Below are 14,130 nucleotides of genomic sequence, written 5' to 3' on the forward strand. Positions count from 1 at the left end.
ACAACGAATATAGACAGGACTGCCTCTACTACTGGACTTCTGGAAATATTTGCTTCTTCGGTTCATTGCCATGAACATCGACTGAAATGCAAGAAACCTTATCTGACAAATCAGCAAGCGAGTCTTTGTACACCATGAAAGGATGAAAACAAAGACCATTCTGGAAAAAGAGGTTTCTTCTGATGGTTACAACGACACCTGGCAAGCTGAGATAAGAAACACTAGACTAATTATGAACAGCTACGAATGTACAAGAAACACAGAAATACAACTGCGACTCCTGGAAAATGGCTACCGACAACAAATCGTGTAAATGGAACAGAAGACTTGAACTTGGACCAGATCATGACTAATCACTCAGTTATTAATAACATGACTAATCTTTTTTTCTTATTGCAACATTTTTTTTTCTTTCTTTTGTGGCCAACTTAGAGCTGTTAAAATGTAATAAAACACTTGGAATGACGGGAAACGAGTTTTGTGTGTGTATTATGCATGACGTGTCGACCCAAGCGCATCACTTTTGTTGCAGAAAATTAAACGACTGACGCCGGCTTTCACCGATTATAAAGGGAACTTTTGCACATTTTTTCACTATGCTCGGAAGCTTTCCCTGAGTCTAAAGGATTTTTGAGCCTTTTGCAGTGCCCCTACAACTTGTGCCGGCGTTCCGCGGAACACGCCCAAAAAATATTGCAACATTTGCGCGCTATTGTCGCAAAATTCGACTACAAGCGTATTCTTTGCTTGATACTATGTAGCTTTCCCTATCAAGCCCAAGCTGAGTGGAACAATAGGGCAATTCTATCATTCTTCAGCCTACGAAGATGTCATCCTCGCGCTACCGACTATACGCTGTTTATGCGAATTAAGCCACAACAGCTAATGGCCTACAAAGAAAAGATGGCGCAAAATTTATCAGTTTAAAAGCCAGATTCACAAGATGGGAAAGTTGCGAAGAGAACGGCCACTAGATTGCTGTGTATAGTTAGGCCAGCCGTGTTTTTAACTGCAACCATTCTTTTTAGGCACAGTTTTGAACGAAATGTTTGTCGAAACTACCGAAATGGTTCTTGCAAATATCCAAGATTCTGAAGTAAAATAGCAAATAATACAACAAATATTTCGATCATATAATAATTTATTTATGTCAAAGTTCCAAGCCCTCTCTGAGGAAAATCAAAACGCGCCAAACGAATCATGGAAGGGCATAGTTCGTAGACGGTAAAGCAGTGCTGACATGCAGTGAACAAGACATTCGTTCCGCACGCTTCATAAAAGATGAGAAAACAATAGAATAGTCTCAGATCTGAGACCAAGCTACCACGGAGGCAAACTTTTAACCATTAGCACGAAGTAGAGTAGTTTAGGATGCAATTACTGATCAAGAATTAGAAATTTTGTCTGGTTTGGATAGCTAGAGCCTCTCAGGCACATTGTCAGTAAATACCATGGATTTAATGTAATGTAATGTAATGTAAATTTAAATGTTGTTTATAGTAGTCATTCACTTAGCTTCGAGATAGCTAGTTTACAGGCAGGCCACTGAAACAGAGTACCAAAGTACAGTACCCTACCACGCTATCAAAAATGCATGACGTGTCGACCCAAGCGCAACCACTTTTGTTGCAGAAAATTAAACGACTGACGCCGGCTTTCACCGATTAATACAGGAACTTTGCACATTTTTTCACCATGCTCGGAAGCTTTTGCTGAGTCTAAAGGATTTTTGAGCCTTTTTGCAGTGCCACTACAACTTGTACCGGCGTTCCGCGGAACACGCACAAAAAATATTTCAACATTTGCGCGCTGTTGTTGCAAAATTCGACTTAAAACGTATTCTTTTTATGTAGTTTTCTCTACCAAGCCCAAGCTGAGTGGAATAATAGAGCAATTCTATCATTCTTCAGCCTACGAAGATGTCATCCTCGTGCTACCGACTATACGCTGTTATGCGAATTAAGCCACAACAGCTAATGGCCTACAAAGAAAAGATGGCCGCAAACTGACTTGTCAGTTTAGAAGCCAGGTTCACAAGTTTCGAAAGTTGCGAAGAGAACGGCCACTAGATTGCTGTGTATAGTTAAGCCAGCCGTGTTTAACTGCAGCCATTGTTTTTAGGCACAGTTTTGAACGAAATGTTTGTGGAAACTACTGAATTGGTTCTTGTAAATATCCAAGATTCCGAAGTAAAACAGCATGTTAAAATTACAACAAATATTTCGATAATATAATAATTTATTTATATCAAAGTTCCACGCCCACTCTGAGGAAAATCAAAACGCACCAAACGAATCATGGAAGGGCATAGTTCGTGGACGGTAAAGCAATGCTGACATGCAGTGAACAAGACATTCGTTCCGCACGCTTCATAAAAGATGAGAAAACAATAGAATAGTCTCAGATCTGAGACTAAGTTACGACGGAGGCAAACTTTTAACCATTAGCACGAAGTAGAGTAGTTTAGGATGCAATTACTGATCAAGAATTAGACATTTTGTCTGGTTTGGATAGCTAGAGACTCTCAGGCACATTGTCAGTAAATACCATGGATGTAAATGTTGTTTATAGTGGTCATGCACTTAGCTTCGAGATAGCAAGTTTACAGGCATGCCACTGAAACAGAGGAAACAAATATTTTAAATGATTACATGGTTAAAAATCCCAACTGGCAGAAGCCAGACCAGTTAGCTATATACAAAGCGTGACCGAGGATTTAAAAACGGGACTACCGAAAACAAATCCAGCTAGTGGCAGGCACCAGCGCCATAAACCACTCAGATCATGTGTTTTATAGCATCATGCCACTCAGATCATGTGTTTAATAGCACCATGCCACTCAGATCGTGTGTTTTATAGCATCATGCCACTCAGATCGTGTGTTTCATAGCATCATGCAATTTGGCGACTGCAACTGGAAATGATTTTCAGTTGTCGAAAAATGGCAAGAGCACCCACAAGTTGAAAGTTGAATATGTGAAAGACACCTGAAAAGACGTGTTAGTTTGCTTTTTCTGCTTCAGTTATTTGCGGCGATGTTAAAATAGAATTAAAGGATTACGTTTCAGCTTAACTTGGATGCGTCATATTACTGCTAAATTTCGCCTTCATAACTAAAGAGGAAGCAACTAGGAACTTGTTCGAGTAAGAGGACGCAGATTTAAAAAAAAAAACATTTCAGAGACTAGTGTAGGTTTTCAGGTCAGCATGCTTTAGCAGACTGTGAGTTAAACACAAGTCAAGTCGAAATCAACCCCTACATGTAGCTAGTATCGTATTATTTACTGAAATCAACCGTAGGTCAGGCAAACAATAGATATTCACCGTGATAGTATTCATTGCAACGGCTAAAACAGCAAGTGGAATTCGGAGTAACTTGTAGCTAGCGTGGTATTGCTAAAGGTAAGCTTACGAATTCCTTTCTGCATGTGATGATCAAGTTCTTGTCAAGTTGTTAGTGCGTTGCGAAAATTATCGAGCAATGATTTTGCCTGCTAAAACGCGCTTCACTGAAACGATCGGAGATTGAAGGGAAAGTTCAGTGGTGCTGAAGAAGTAACCATGAGTTTGTTACTCGAGCCAGCGAGCATCCGACTAGTAAACATGTGCAAAATGAAGCCTCGAGGCCGGGCTGTCTTGGAGTTACAGAATTACCGGGATAGAATGTCTTACAAATGAACCTATTTCAGCACAAGCATTTACAGCACAAGCACAAGTATTTATCAGTAGCTTTTCTCTCTGTTATCTCTCTGTTATCACCGTTCACTTTAGTCTGTCTGCAGCTAATGTAAGTGGATCAGTGGTATTTGAACTCGGCGAATGAATGTCTTAAAAGCAAATTAGTCATTACATATTTTTACGACTACCCATCCCCTTTCTCTTGCCTTCAGTTACACACCTTAGCCCTTACCATCGTAATTCTAGCCGTAACTATTCCTTAATTTTTTATTAACCCTAACCCTGAACCCTGGCCTTGTCCCTGACCCTAATTCAAAATGTAAGCCTTAACATACCCCTAACCTTAACCCAAAACGAATACCTTCTCACCTACTACAACAGACATTTATGTAAGAAAGAAAATAAGTTTATAACTTTGTTTTTACTGACTTTCTCTTCCCCCACAACCAAATTAAAACTTACATACAATTCCCTGAGCACCACAACAGAGTAACCCAGCCCCGCACACAAGCCCCCTTCTTTTGAGACCGAAAATAGAATTTTATACGTTTCATCAAAAAAGTAAGCCCTTACAACACAATTAACACCCCCACAATTACAATCACAATTTACAACCCCACCCTACCCTTTAAAAAACGAATATAGAAGTTTAATAGGTTTTTACTTTCTATCAAGGAGGTAACCCCCTTTTCATGTTGTTTCTTTTTGAATTGATTACATTTTTCCTAAATAAATATTCCCCCACCACTCAGCCAGCCCCACCCTATTTCATAAGCTTAAGTTACTCGGACTTAGCCACTAGCCCAAAAGTAGCCTGCGTAGCTGGCGGTTTTGTTGGGGTTTAAAGCGCGCACAAGCGGCTTCACGACGAGCGGCGAAGCCGCGAGGGGCTTGGGGAGGAGGAGGCGAAAAACCAGCTCCTCCTCCCCAAGCCAATTAACAGGACAACACGCCATAAGCCTAACTAAAATACCCTAAATACCAAAAATAAAAGAATCATTTCCGACAAGCTAATAACAAATGTGAAATAACAAGTGAATCAAATTAACAAATACAAATTTGGTTTCTTTCTTTGGTGAAAGTGTTTAAGATAATATTTGGACTTTGTGGCATCGACGCTGCTAAGTACTTTGACATAGTAGGCAAATCTCGTACTAGATCCAATCACAAGGTTAAATTAAGACCAAACTATGCTTGCACTAACTACTTTAAGTTTTCCTTTTCTAACAGATATATAAACGACTGGAATTCCTTGCCGAGTGATTAATGTTTTAGCAATATGAACATATTTAATATTACTTATCTTAGCATAATAAATTGTGACTAGCGTGATTTTTTACTAGCGTAAATTTTAGCTTTATCTAGGATAACAGCTTTTACATGGGAATTTAGTTTCCCCCTGCTGTTATCCTTCCACTAGTTTTGTAAATGTTTATTGTTTGGGAAATCTTAATAAATAAATAAATAAATAAATAAATAAATAAATAAATAAATAAATAGTGTGACATGTTTGCAGTTTGAATCGGCGATTGCCACTTTGACATAGCAGATATCGATAGAAGATTTAAGTAACATACCGACAGTTATGTTGGGTTCCAAAGGGAAATGCCGTCAGCGTCCAGTTCTTGCTTGATCACTGATCTTCTCATTTTTGGTGCATGGCTATGGAAACCAAGGTTATTTTAGCAGAAAGTACAACAGGATACACTTAGCACAAGATATAACGTCAACTTCGCTATTTTGTGATCGCTTTTTCCCCTTGAAATTTGTCCGGAAACAAACCCGATTTATGAGCCTTGGTACTTTTGGAAATAACACGCTCTATTTGGACAACATTAATATTTTAACTTAAAATTAATATATCTTCATAATATACAATTCCTAAGCTTTCAGAAAATATATGCTTTGCTGGGGTTTCCGTTAATAACCAGATGGAAAGGTAGCTCCAACGCATGATGGTCGCGTATAAAAATCATACAGTCAAACACATTTAAGGGCGTTCGTTATTATGAACAGTTCCAGTGGTCCCAATAAAAACAGAATTCACTTGGTCTTGAAAAACCCAGTTTTCATAAGAACACGATCTACCTCTTAAATATGGTGTTTGTGTTAACAAAGTTAGACTTTCTAAAACCACAGATCCAGATACAATTCATCTTTCGTGACATCTTTGGAGACCCTGGGGCAGTTGGTGGGGGCGAGGGAAAGTCGAAACGGCGGGGGGGGGGGGGGGGAATCGGCGATGAAGAGTTAGAGTGAAAGCAAGGAGTTCCTGGGGAAATAGTCTTTCCACGCCAGTTCCAAACAACTCTCTGAATGCTGTCTCCTAATTGGGCAGAAAAACATTTTGTATTACCTTTTAGAGTCCCTTCCGTGTTTTTCTACACGGCGGTTGTTGTATCGGCCATACTTTCATTTTAATTTACATCAGAGAGCTGAGAAATCATTTCGGATGTCAGAAGGAAAGAAATTGGAGATCCACCAAGAAATTTTTGTTTAGACCGATCAGAGGTATTGCAAATGGTGGCTTGTTTACCTGTGCGATATATTGGCGCCCGTTCGGCATACTTGAATATCTCTCGGCCAAAGTAGTTGGCCGAGAAAAAAAAAATACATAAAAAAAGAAAAACTAAACTTATCCATAACAAAACTTCGTAAACGATTCACTGCGATCAGTTTTTATTCTTACTACAACCGAGGTAACATCAAAAAGCAAACTTAAAACGCGGGAAAAAGATTACATGCAGGTGGGCGTCATGGAAGGTTGTGCTGGGTAGTTAAGTCATAGACCTCACAGCCCTAGGGAGCCCAGGGTCAGGCACTGAATTGCTGGCTTGTTAGAGGGGTGGGCATAGTCAAGGTTTAGGTCACTTTCAACAGTCAGTCTTTGCCAGTCAAACCAATGAAATGATATCTTACTCATGATCATTTATGTTTTTAGCAGCTGAATCCAGCTACCTACAACCCTGTGACTGCTTGTCTGTGATCGTGGACGACGAGGCACTCGATCTACCCTTCTGGGCAAGCCAGGGGCCCTCAGGGGGAGGGAGGGAGGGTGTCACTGAGCTTAAACATCTTACACAGCGTTGTAAACACGCCTAATTTTGGCCAGTTTATGTGCAACGTGACCTTGCCACGAGCAGTATCCTGGACTCGTGCGCTACGAACTGGGAACAATTTGTATTTTTCTTGACATGCTTCAAAACCAAACAAGTAACCACTGGATAGAAGTTGTCGTACATTTAATAAGTCTTAGCAGGTTCAATTTAAACTAAAACGTTCACAAAAAAGCTTAACTCGACATTCATCTGCGCTTAGATTTAAAATCTAAATTCTCATTACCCAGACATATAAAACGCACTTATTGACATCGGCTCACTGATGCCTGCGTGCTGCCAAACATGTGTTTCTGGTTGGTCCCTGGCCTGAGGTTTTAAACGTGATTTAAGATGCGACACGTGCAATTACACTTTTCCTTTGTTAAATTGTGTGCTTTCATTTTGTTGTTTTTTTGCAACTGTCACCGGTTAACGAATCATATTCTTTCGCGATCTACTTGTGCGAGGTCAAAGAGGCTCACAAATCTTCGCTGTTCACATTTGCAGACTAGCTGGCGGATCTTGCTGGCGGTTACTAGCTTGCCTCGTTGACGATGAACCAGCCATCTTTTGATAGTGGAACCAGCAACTGAACGAGTCAATTTCAATCAATATGGCTGCCAGGCTGGGACATCCGAAAACAGCTTCGCCCGAATGTCCGAAGATTGGATCAACGTATGGTCTGGTTTTCCAAAAACTGTCAACATCAAAGGATTGAGCCGGACTAGCACACTGAATGCAGATTTGGGACTTTGTGATCTCTTAATATTTGAATACTGTTGGCCACCGTTCGATAACTTTTACCACAATGTTTTTTTCTTGCTTGATTGTAAGTTTTAGTTTTCGCATCATTATTATTTGCCTGTTTTTACGATAATTACCGTTTCAGAATCGAGTTATTTTCTTTTGTTCTTTTCATATTCTACATTGATGTAACCCACCAGTAGTTTAGTTCATAGAGATAGTATTTAGCAGACATCTATGGCATTACGCGGACTGTTAGTACGAAACTGATGTAAAAAAGAAACAATGCCATAAGACAAACGAAGTAATCGACATCGTTGTTAATTATAACTTTTACTAACCAATTTCAGTGGAAATCACATGGAACTCCGCCAAACCAGAAACCGCAAAACGTGTCTTTCTTAGATGGCTAAGCGAGCCTCGGAAACACGTTAAGACATGGAACACTACCTACAACGAATATGGACAGGACTGCTTCTACTACTGGACTTCTGGAAATGTTTGCTTCTTCGGTTCATTGCCATGAACATCGACTGAAATGCAAGAAACCTTCTCTGACAAATCAGCAAGCGAGTCTAAGTACACCGCGAATGATGAAAACAAAGAACATCCTTCAAAATATGGAGGAACTACAACTTTAAGAATATCGCTTTGCAGCTTTATTGAAGAGGAACTACAACTTTCAATAAACTGAAGACCACACAGTGAATCAATCTATCTGGAAAAAGAGGTTTCTTCTGCTGATTAACACGACACCTGGCAAGCTGAAAGAAGAAACGCTAGTCTATTTATGAACTGCGACAGTACATGAAACACAGAAATACAACTGCAACTCTTGGAAAATGACTACCAACAACAAATAGTGTAAATGAAACATTGAACATTGACTTGAATTTGGACCAACTAATTACTAATCGGTTATTATTTTCTTGACTAATCTATTCTTCAACAGTAACATTCTTTTTTTATTTCTTTTGTGGCCAACTTAGAGCTGTTAAATGCAAATAAATACCTGGAATGACGGTAAACGAGTTTTGTGTGCGTCTCCGGCATGACCCAAGCGACACGTAAAACTAACTGACCCCGGCTTTCGCAGATTAATAACGGAACTTTTGCACATTTCTTTCACTGTTCTCGGAAGCTTATGATGGGTTCAAAGGATTCTTGAGCTTTTTTGCAGTGCCCCTACCGACCTGTGCCGGCGTTCCGCGGAACATGCACTAAAAATATTCCAGCATTCGCGCGTTGTTGTCGCAAAATTCGACTGAAAGCGTATTCTTTGTTTGCTAGTATGTAGCTCTCTCTATCAAGCCCTCATTCTTCAGCCTACGAAGATGTCATCCTTGTGCTACCAAGTATACGCTGTTTATGTGAAAAAGCTATGTACAACAACTTTTGGTCTACAAAGAAAAGATGGCCGCAAAATTATCAGTTTGTAAGCCAGGTTCACAAGATCCGAAAGTTGCAAAGAGAACGACCACTAGATTACTATGTTCAGTTAAGCCAGCCGAGTTTTTAACCGCAGCCATTGGTTTCAGTGGCACATCTTTGAACGAAATGTTTGTCGAAACTGCTGAAGTGGTTCTTTATCCAATAGAAGTTTTTGAAGTAAGACAGCATGTTAAAAATACAACAAATATTTTGATCATATAATTATTTATGTCAAAGTTGCGCGCCCTCTCTGAAGGAATATCAAAACGCGACAAAAAAAGGACATATTTCGTAAACGGAAAAGCAATGCTGGCATGAAATGAACAAGACGTTTCTCAAAACATGCAAAACGATGGAATAGTCTCAGATCTGACACCAGCTACCACAGAGGCAAATTTTTAACTGTTAGCACGAAGAAGAGTAGTTAAGGATGCAATTACTGATCAAGAATTAAAAAAATTGTTTCGTTGGCGGAATAGCTAAAAAGCCTCTCGGACATATTGTCAGTAAATACCACGAATTTTTATCATTTGTTTCATAGCATCATGCCATTTGACGACTACTAGATATGAAAACCAATCCTTGTCACAGACACTGTCACAGGTCTTTTAGGGATCCATAAACTAAGACCTAATTTAAATAGATAATGCCATGTATAAATATGGAAATACCGTAATAGCGAAGAGAGTGATAGAATTCGTTCAGATGAATGGATATATGAACGAGTCTGTTCAGAAGGCTGATATTCCAGGTATGCCTGGGTGTGTGGAGCATGGATTTGCGACATAGCGGATGCAATACAGGAAGCAAAGACATCGAAGGGAAATTAAATGGCTGTACTTAGCAAATGCGTATGGCTCCTACACAGGGCCGTAACTAGCAAGAGGCAAGACGAGGCACTTGCCTCGTCTAAATTTAACTCAAAATTAAATATATATATATTTAAATATATATGTTTTGTTGGAAAAATAATCCTCAATTGAACAAGATTAATTTTTCTTAAGAAATATCTCATGAATAATCTCTTAACGAGATTCGTAGCTTCTAGATTTCAAAATTTTCTGGAGGGCATGCCCCCAGAACCCCCCTAGCAAGATTTTGCCTCGTCTATGGCAAAGGTCTGGTTACGGCCCTGCAACAACTTTCGAATGCGATTCAAAACAGACAGCTTTTCAAGTGATTGGCAAAGGCTGGAAGTGGGAATAGCAGCTGGATGTATTTTATCAGAATCCTGTTCGCCTTAGTCATGGAGATGATATTAAAATCAACAAAGGCCAACATTGCTTTGCTTATTAATAAGAACAGCATTTAGAGCATTCATAGATGACATCACTGTGCTTGCAAAGTCTACGAACGCAGCACACCAGATCTTAGAAAGGCTAAATGAACTGATTACAAGAATTCAAGGAGCTGTTCATTTGTGAAGGGGAAACAGGAAGAGATTCGCATTTCAATAAATGGAGAAACTATACCCACTGTGATAGAACAATCAGTTAGAGTCTAGGCAGGTGGTATAAGAACATATTGAGTGAGCAAAGATCCTGAAGCAGGCAGAGGAAGGCCTCAAGGCTATTGATAAGGCTAGCCTGCCTGGGACGTTCAATGTCTGGTATCCCCTGTTTGGACTGTACCCAAAATTGATGTGGCCTCTTATGATGTACGAGGTCGCAGCATCAAGGGTTGAGCGAATTGAGCAAAAATGCCGTGTTTACATACGGAAATGTAGGAGCCGTGTTTACATACGGAAATGTAGGAGCGGGACTTCCAAGACAACTTAATAACACAGCACTGTAAAGGGAAGGTTGTCAACTGGAACTACCTATTGCATCCACTTTTGAAGAGTACTGGGCTGGTAAGGTGAGGACAGTAATGAAGTTGAGGTACTCAAAGGACAAGGCCATCAGAGAGGACCCTCCCGAGGTGCGCACTGGCAAGAAGTGGAATGCAGAGGAAGAAGTGGACAAAGCAATGAGCAGCTCGAGGCACAGAGACATTGAGGGTACAGTTCAAAGTAACAGGAGAGGACTTGGTACGCATAATTTCAAGCCCTTTTGTCAAAGCAGCGCCAAGGAGAGAAGGGAGACGGTTGTGAACGAGGTGAAGCAGGTTGAACGCGAGAGAAGGTATGTGTATTTGGTATAGTGTAGACAGCAAGGGCAATGCTTGAGGTGGGAAGAGCTTGTGCTTGGAAGAAAAATGTTCTGGAAAGAGTTGTGGGCATGGGAACCGGCGCAACTGTACGTTGTAAAGTGTCTGAAGAGAGCAAGTGCCAGTGTGGACAGTATGACACATTGTGCCACATCTTGTCTGCCTGCACCCATGAGCCTGAACGATCGATACAACTGGCGACACAACCAGGTACTGAGGATCTTTGTGGAAGCCATTGAAGCGAAGGAAGCTGAAATTAATCAAGGAAAGTTGCCCGCGAAGAGATGCCAAAGCAAAGTTGTGTTTCACCAAGGGAAGAAGGGAGTGGCAAAACCACCATCTCCAAGGAGGGGGGTGGTCCTCCAAAGAAACAGATGTTGGATGCGATGTGGCAGGGTACATGGAATGCAGCAGCGGACCTAGACTGTTCCCTTGTCTTCCCTGTTGTAACAGCCAGTCAGTGTCCAGATGTAGTGGTGTGGAGTGATGATGCTAGGCAAGTAATCCTGCCTGAACTAACAGTGCCTTGGGAAGAAAACTTTGGAGATGCAGAGGAGCGGAAGTACAGGCGCTATGAGGAACTGATTGATGCTGACTTTAATCCAGAGTATTATCGCCTTGCTGTTGGTTGCCGTGGCTAAGTTTGCCGAGAACTGGAAAACTTGATGCGTGGTCGGTTTGGATTTACCACAAGAGAACTGAGACCATTGGTCGCTGCCCTGCAACAGGCAGCTGAGAAAGCCTCGTATTTCATCTGAGCGTGGCTAGAATAACAACCTTACGCCACTTAAAATCTATAATGACCCAGCCAATACCACCTCTTTTGAAGCCTTCTTAGGGAGGGGCCCCGTCATGGCAGAAGGCAGTTAAGGAGTAGGGGCGAAATTGGCTGCCATTGTTCCTCATCCTGATGACTTCTATGAGCTGGATCAGGAATTGGAGCTCCTGGCTGGGGAGCACGGATGTGTTTCATTACCTCTCAGATGCCATGTATAAATATGGAAAACATTAAAAATTGTTTTTGTTATGATTAGTTGAATACGAAAGCTTAAATTAAGGATTTGCCGCAAATAGGAATATCTTCCCTAGATTAAGCTCCTGAGACGAAAACCAATGGACAAACCATGAAACGATGGATTTTGTTTATGAATTTACCCTCGCAAGAAATTTTAAATTGATTTTTATAATTTTAATAGCAAGATAAACAGCATACATTGTTGCAACGATAGAGAAACATGAGCGCGTACGAAGAAACTAGAAAACCAACCGGATAATTTAGCTCCCCGACTTGCGTTACTTGAGATAAAATAACTTTCTCGTGTGTAAATAGATTGAAAAAAAACGTACACAAAAAATGAGCAAAATAAATATTCCATTTTATTCTATTCCGTCCTCTCTAGGAAAAGCATAAGCCCAAGCACAAATAAAAAAAATTTTTTAAAAAGCTTGACTCGTCCCCAGTGTTCTTCATTCAACGCAGGGAGAAATGGGTACCGAGAAAGGGAGCGCAAGGTGAGATATCATCCCCTGCTCCCCCACCTCGCGCGCTTCTCCCCCTTTGCCGCGTGCTATATGAAGACAACTGGGGACGAGTGAGAATATTTTTACACAGCATTGTAAAACGCGCCTGATTTTTGCACGTGTATGTGTGTATCCTGGACACGTGCGCTACCAACTGGGACCGATTTGTAATTTTTCTTGACATGCTTCAAAACCAAACAATTAACCAATGGAAAGACGCTGCCGTACATTTAATTAATCTTGGCAGGTTCAACTTCGACTAAAAGGTTTACAATCAAGCTTAACTCGGTATTCATCTGCGTTTAGATGTTACATCTAAATTCTCATTACCTAGACATATAATACGCACTTATTGACATCGGCTCTCTGATGCCTGCGTGCTGCCAAACATGTGTTTCTGGTTGGACCCTAGCCTGAGCTTTTAAACATGATTTAAGATGCGACACGTGCATGTACACTTTTCCTCTGTTTAATTGTGTGCTTTCATGTTGTTTTTTTGCAACTGTCACCCGTTAACGAATCATATTCTGCTGCGATATACTTGTGCGAGGTCAAAGAGGCTCACAAATCTTCGATGTTGACGTTCGCGGGCTAGCTAGCTGATCTTGTTGGCGGTGGCTAGCTTGCCTCGTTTACAATGAACCAGCCATCTTTTGATGGTGGAACCAGCAACTGAACGAGTCAATTTCAATCAATATGGCTGCCAGACTGGGACATCCGAAAACATCTTCGCCCGAATGTCCGAAGATTGGATCAACGTATGCTCTGGTTTTCCAAAAACTGTCAACTGTCAAGGATTTAGCCAGACTAACACACTGAGTGCAGATTTGGGACTTTTGTGATCTCTTAATATTGGAATACTGTTGGCCACCGTTCGCTAACTTTTACCACAATGTCTTTTTCTTGCTTGATTGTAAGTTTTAGATTTGGTAACATTTTTATTTGCATTTTTTAGGATAATTACCGTTTCAGAATCGAGTTATCTTCCATTGTACTTTTGATATTCTACATTGATGTAACCTTCAAGCCTTTTAATTCCGACAGAGATAGTATTTAGCGGACATCTATGGCATTACGCGGACTGTTAGTACGAAACTGATGTTAAAGAGAAACAAAGCCATAGGACAAACGAAGTAATCGACAAAAGTTGTAAATAGTTAGTTTTACTAACCAACTAATGGAAATACACCAGAGTAACATCTCTGGAAAACATGAAACTCCTGAAGCTAGAACCTTATTTTTGACGGCAAAATCATGGCGTGTCTTCCTTAGATGGCTAAGTGAGCCTCGGAAACTCGCTAAGACATGGAACACTACCTACAACGAATATGGACTGGACTGCCTTTGCTACTGGACTTCTGGAAATGCTTGTTCTTTTGGTTTATTGCCATGAACATCGACTGAAATGCAAGAAACCTTATCTGACAAATCAGCAAGCGAGTCTTTGTACAAGTACACCTCGAAAGAATGAAAACAAAGAACATCCTGAAGAATATTGCTTTGCAGCTTA

At 40.6% G+C, this 14,130-nt stretch overlaps 1 long non-coding RNA gene across 1 annotated transcript in view; it reads right to left on the bottom strand.

Moving 5' to 3' along the window:
• LOC144645233 (uncharacterized) overlaps positions 1–14,130 on the bottom strand; it is a 74,135-nt gene that overhangs the window by 14,998 nt on the left and 45,007 nt on the right. Inside the window, exon 3 of the long non-coding RNA XR_013569232.1 lies at positions 5,256–5,340. This is a non-coding gene — a long non-coding RNA (uncharacterized LOC144645233). The remainder of the gene's footprint in view (positions 1–5,255; positions 5,341–14,130) is intronic.

This window comes from Oculina patagonica, chromosome 3, assembly GCF_052425735.1.
Source record: "Oculina patagonica isolate OP01 chromosome 3, crgOcupat, whole genome shotgun sequence".
NCBI classification, from domain to species: Eukaryota; Metazoa; Cnidaria; class Anthozoa; order Scleractinia; family Oculinidae; genus Oculina; species Oculina patagonica.